This window comes from Leguminivora glycinivorella, chromosome 1, assembly GCF_023078275.1.
Source record: "Leguminivora glycinivorella isolate SPB_JAAS2020 chromosome 1, LegGlyc_1.1, whole genome shotgun sequence".
Lineage (NCBI taxonomy): Eukaryota > Metazoa > Arthropoda > Insecta > Lepidoptera > Tortricidae > Leguminivora > Leguminivora glycinivorella.
In genome coordinates this window covers 27,184,821-27,191,485 of record NC_062971.1, presented here as the reverse complement: position 1 = coordinate 27,191,485, position 6,665 = coordinate 27,184,821, and positions in this window count along the sequence as shown.

Below are 6,665 nucleotides of genomic sequence, written 5' to 3'. Positions count from 1 at the left end.
TCCATGTCTAAAGGGTCCTTATGCTTTAATTGCACGAAGGTACTTGGTATTGGTACTTGGTCCATCTCAAATTCCAACAGAAATTTTGATAAAAAGGCCATTAATCCAGAACACCGCATTTGTGTGGCACTTGCTCAGCAGTGCATGTTGGATCATTTTATTTGAAGTCATGTCAGGCCGGCAACAGACAGTCTTAAAATTCATAATCTTGAAAAAAAAACTTGTACCTATTATGCAATCTGTCAGATCCACAGAATTATAGTTAAGCCATAATGAGTAGGTAGTTAGGTTAAAAGTTCACATGAGAGGGCATTGTTTGGGCTGGTGTCCCTCTCGCACTTACTGACAATGTCAACATTATTCAGTGTCGTCATCACTGTCATACAAGGGGGATACCAGTCAATATTCAAAGTTACTACCAAATCTACTAATATCCAATTTAAGGTTATTTTTAATTAAGCCATCAAAATAATTACATTGTCATTATTTGCCAATTCTTTAAAATATATCGGAACCCTAGTTTGAATATAACACTAAAATAATATAAGAAGTTATAAAGTCAGGTAATTTCCTCTTCCCCTCGGACCGCCTTCTGGTGTAAACGTGTTTGACCCTACGATTGTTTTAAATAAAATAAATCAAATTATAACAAATTAAATACGCGTAAGAAAATAGGAGCGCATAAGTTCTGCGTGCGTATAACTGGTTTAGCGGTCTCCCGCGCGCTACTGCACTTCTCTGATTCATAGTTCCCTAGTACTTGCGGTCTGAAATATGACGGGCGGCAACACGTGTGTGCGAAAGGAGCTTGCAGATATGCACACTGAAGAGTCTGACTCGTCCTCAGATAAAGAATCGCAGGCACTGGATGGTGAGACGACACCGAAAACACCGTCTAATTTCGCAACTCAGAGAAACAAAAAACGGACTCGCGACAGTCCAGGAACAGAGATTTCTGAGCTCAAGGAAGAAATGAGGCAGATGATGGTGTTAATTAAAGATCAGGGCAGGGAGCTCAAAAAAATCAGTCCCACTCTTAAGGAAATTAAGGAATCTAACAATAATATAAAGCAGTCTGTCGACTTTGTTTCGGCGCAAATGGAAGACCTTAAAAAGAAAGTAGAGAAACTGGAGATGGAAAAAAAAGAAGGACAGGGAATACATTAATCTCTTGGAGGAGAGACTTGAAGACCTGCAGAGAGATGGACGCAAGAAAAATATTGAAATTAAAAATGTACCAAAACTGGATAATGAAACTAGTGCCGACCTGGTAAATATGGTAGTAAGACTCTCCTCTTCCGTTGGTAGTCAAGTATCACCTTCAGATATATCTGATATATACAGGGTGCGACCAAAACAAGAAAAGATACAAAATGCACCTGTCATTGTAGAGATGGTATCGGCTATGAGGAAAGTGGATTTATTACAAAAATGTAAAAAACATAACTTGAATAACTCCAACGACAAGCTCAGCGCGAAACATCTAGGTCATACGAGACAAGAACACAGCCCTATCTATGTCTCAGAGCAACTTACTCCTAAGGCAGCCCGACTAAGCTTCTTGGCCCGTGACCTGGCAAAATCGAGAAATTATACTTATTGTTGGTCGTCTTTTGGCAAAATTTATTTAAGAAAAAATGCAACATCAAGAGTTATACATATTACAAGTGAATCACAGGTTCAAAACCTGTTCCAAGAGTCCTGACTATTCTCAGCGTCGTCTTATTGTATAGTAACAATTGATGTAAATTACGGCGCTTACCATACGAGCATGTCCTTATCAATCTATACACAAAGATACTCTCTCAAATACAACACATCTAAATCTCACATGACACTTTTAAAAAATAAACATAAATCAAAAAACAGTTTAACACAAGTAAAATGCACAGTATACGCAAGCTTTTTCCTCACGCAAAAGTTCTTAACAGCCGCAGGAAACAAACAGCCCTTATTTTCAATCAATGGATGATACGCTCAACACAATTAACAATATAGACGATTTTACGGTTGCTCAGTCTAGAGAGTGCAGTTGTGAAGATGTTACTGAACTCCTGGATTTCAACCAATTTGATCTAACAATAATATCCCAAAACATACGTAGCATATATTGCAACATAGAAAACTTTCTAGTAACATTTTCACAATTTGAATTCAACACCGATATAATAATATTTAGCGAGTGCAGAATAAGCGAAAATAAACCCATCCCGTCTCTGGATAACTATACTAGTTATTGCACTACTAATCATCTAAACCAGAACGATGGCGTAGTTGCATATATAAAAGATACTCACAAGGTTATAGTAAAGGAAATAATATTAGCTCATGCGTCTTGCCTGGAAATATCAATTTTGGGCAAGAAAATTCTTGGTATTTATAGATCTCCTTCCATAAGTAACGCAGAAAACTTTCTAAATACGTTAAATCTGCATTTAAAAACTATTGATACATGCAAAGATATTGTAATCTGTGGTGACATAAACATAAATTTAATTTACAAGAGTAGTGAAAATACCAATGACCGCAAAAATAGACTTAATTATTTAAACATTTTAGCTATGCATGGAGTACTCCCGGGGCATATGCTTCCTACCCGAAGCAAAACATGTCTCGATCATTGCATGATTAAAATTGATAAAAGTCACTCCAAGGTAAACATTTTAGTACTTGATGCAAATATTACTGATCACTCTATGGTTTTAATAAAACTACGTAGTAATATAATCACACAATCTATTCAGAAAACTAAAATCAATACAAACTTTGAGGAAGCAGCTAGTTCACTCTTAAAGGAAGACATGACACATTTACTTAGTATTAATGATCCAAATAAACTAACAGATCTTTTAATATCTTACATTAGGAAATGCCTTTTAGAAAATACCACCACTACGGTACTGTCAAGAAGCCACCGTATTATTAAGCCCTGGATTACCCCGGGTGTCCTTCGATGCATACGACATAGAAATAACATGCAGAAAAAGCTACGGGCGGAGCCCGAAAATACTGTTTTGAAAATTACGTACAAAAGGTATAGGAACTTCTGCAACGGGCTCATTAAAAAACTGAAACGTAAATATGACATGGACCAACTATCAAAGGCGAGCAAGAATTCTAAATCTTTATGGAGGACTGTAAATGATATTACTAACAGGAAATCAAAAAAGATGGAAAGCACAGAGTTACTCGATTGCAGCACGTCGCCAATGGACTCTGTCAACGTTGCTAACCAATTCTTCTCTAGTATTGGTAAAGATCTTGCTGAACAAATACCTCCCAGTTGTCAAGTACCTTTTCTAATCGGCCGTAATGCTAACACTTATTTAGACTCGTTTGTTTTGTATAACACAAACCCAAATGAAGTCTACGTTATATTGTCAAATATGAAGTCTTCAAGTGCACCTGGGTGGGATAATATCCCTACCAAATTTTTAAAAAGAATAAGCGGTATAGTGGTCCCTCTCTTGACTCGTCTAGCTAACCTATGTTTTGAACAGGGTGTCTTCCCTGATTGTTTAAAAATGGCTTTGGTTACACCGGTGTATAAGGGTGGGAGCAAAAATAACATCTCTAACTACAGGCCTATATCAGTATTGTCATCAATTTCAAAAGTCATAGAGAAGCTCATTAATATACGGTTAATTAATTATTTAGACAAGTATAACATATTATCAAAGAACCAATACGGCTTCAGGCAAGGTCTTAGCACTGAGGATGCCGTAACCGCTCTTTCCTCTGAAATTGTGAAAACTGTAGACAACAATAAAAAATGTATCACGGTATTCCTTGACCTCAAAAAAGCCTTCGATACTGTATCTGTTGTAATACTAAAAAACACTTTGGAGTCTATAGGTATCAGGGGTACCCCGTTGTCACTGCTGAGTAGCTATATTGAAACCAGAAAACAACGCGTAAAAATAAATAATTATGTGAGCGATGAAAGTGTTGTTAGTTATGGAGTCCCACAGGGTAGTGTACTTGGTCCTACTCTATTTCTCATCTACATCAATGAACTGTGTAATTTGCAAATCGATAAAGGGTCCATCTATACCTATGCTGATGACACGGCAGTCGTTTTCTGGGGAGAGACCTGGGATGCAGTAAAGGAAACGACAGAGCGAGGTCTCGCAAAAATAGCCCGCTGGCTACAAACCAAACTGCTAACCCTTAACACTGAAAAGACAAATTACATCTGTTTCACAAAGTATGACAGGACACAACCAACGTCTAATTTTACAATCACAATACATACTTGTCCCGACACACCTGGTCTTGGTTGTTCATGTTCAGTTATTAGTAAAGTAGAGTCCACCAAATATCTTGGTGTAATGATTGACCAAAGACTAACCTGGCATGTGCACACTGAGCTGATTATGTCTCGAACACGAAAACTAATTTATATTTTTAAGAATATACGACATGTTGCATCCAAAGATCTGTCGAAACAAATTTATGTGTCCTTAGTACAATCAATTCTCAGCTATTGTATACCGGTTTGGGGCGGAGCTACAAAAACGAAATTCCTAGAAGTTGAGAGAGCTCAAAGAGCTCTACTAAAGGTAATGTACTCTAAGCCCCTTAGGTTCCCTACGAAAGATCTATACGAACTCTGTGATCTGTTATCTATTAGGAGGCTGTATATTTTAAACGCTGTCCTGAAACGCCACAAAACAATAAATTACAAAATTATTCCTAATGACACGAATAGGCGTAAGAAACGAAATGCAATCTCTGCACCTTTAACAAAATCGGTATTTGCTAAGAGACAATACGAATTTCAGTCCGCTTGTGTATATAATAAAATAAATAGTGAAATTGACATTTATCCTTGCGTGTATAGAGAGTGTAAGAATAAAGTAAGTAACTGGTTGAAGGCTCAAAGCTTTAATGAAATTGAAGAGTTGATAAAATAATATAAAATTTACATCAAGTGCGCGCACACAAACACACACACACACACACACACACACACACACACACACACACACACACACACACACACACACACACACACACACACACACACACACACACACACACACACATACACACACACACACACACACACACACACACACATTATATATATATATATATATATATATATATATATACAAAATAGAAAATTAGTTACTTATATTAGGTAAAAGAAGATAATTGTTGTATTAGGCATCTTATATTTTTTCTGGCCACACGTGCGAAAGGGACACCAACCCAAACAATGACCTCTCATGTGGACCGTTTTCGCTAGTCTGATACGATCACATTTCTGTCTCAGTGATAAGGTTCAATTTAATATGGCAAAAAATGTGATTGCGCTGTCCCCTGTAAAGATCTTTTGGTCAGATCAATCTGAAAATTCATAAATTTCATAATCTTAAAAAACAAGAGTGTGTGTGGACAGTCACGAAATTGTATCCATGGAACTCCGTGCACCCGATCTGATTTTTGTAAGATTATGATTTTTTCAAATTATGAATTTTAAGGCACGCCACAGACAGTCTGAAAATTAATAATCTTAAAAAAATAATTGTATGGAGAGACTTGTATTTTAAGATTATAAATTTTAAGACTGTCTGTGGGGTGCCTTAGACTGTCTTTTGCCGGCCTTAGTAGGTAGGTCCATAGTGTCCATACCCATATCTATATAATGTAAATAATATACCCATATCTCCTTCAAGTTCGGTTGTGATCCAGGGGATCTTACACAGTGTTTGTTGTCTACTTTATAAGTAGGTTCTTAGGTACCTACATGTAGAAGCTATTATACTAGCTAACCTTAGTTGCAATTTCGCAGTTTTACAGAAAATTTGATAATAGGTACCACCTTTTATTGCAAAATTATTTCAGAACAAAAGCTCGACGCAGCAGCACAGTCATATTTTACGTAAACGTTGCCAAGTGGGATGTAAACAGCATCTTCATGTGTACTTGTAAGTAACTGTGTCGGCTGCGAGCCTCACCTGAGCCTGTACCATTAGTTTTTAACGTTTTACAACACGTTACTCGATATAGTAAACGTAAATATCGAAGGGTTAAAGATAAAACCCGATAAGTCGAGATTATTTTTCATTGAAATAAAAACGTTGCGGTGATTGCACATAGTTCAAATTACTTCAAATTTGAATTTCAAAAACATGTTTGCTGAACTGGTGCGGTGCCGTAGCCGAATGGCAATTCTGCGATGCGAAACGAAAACGAAACGCCAAGTTAGTCTGGCTCTCTCGCGCCAATACTCAAGAGCGATAGAGATAGATATCTACGAGCGTTTCGTTTCGTGAGCGTTTGTGCCATTCGACTACGTACCCCGATCGGGCTACTAAGCCCTCGATATACTTATGTAATTTAGGGTTCTGATATAAGCAACGGAAGGCGCTGTTCACATTCTCTATAAGTACAATGAATGTCACATTCCGTTTACGCTATCGTCACTGAAGACGATACGATACACTTGCCTCGATATAATACAAAAATAATTTAAGAAGTTTATAAACTTAGTAGGCCTTTGCCCAGCAGTGGGACACCATATAGGCTCTTAAAAAAAAACTTAGTTATCATACAGGTAAAAATACTACTACTATAGTAAGATCTTTAACACTGGTCCGTGTGGACACGCTTTTACTAGTCTGACACGAACGCCTTTCTGGACCGCTCATAAGCAT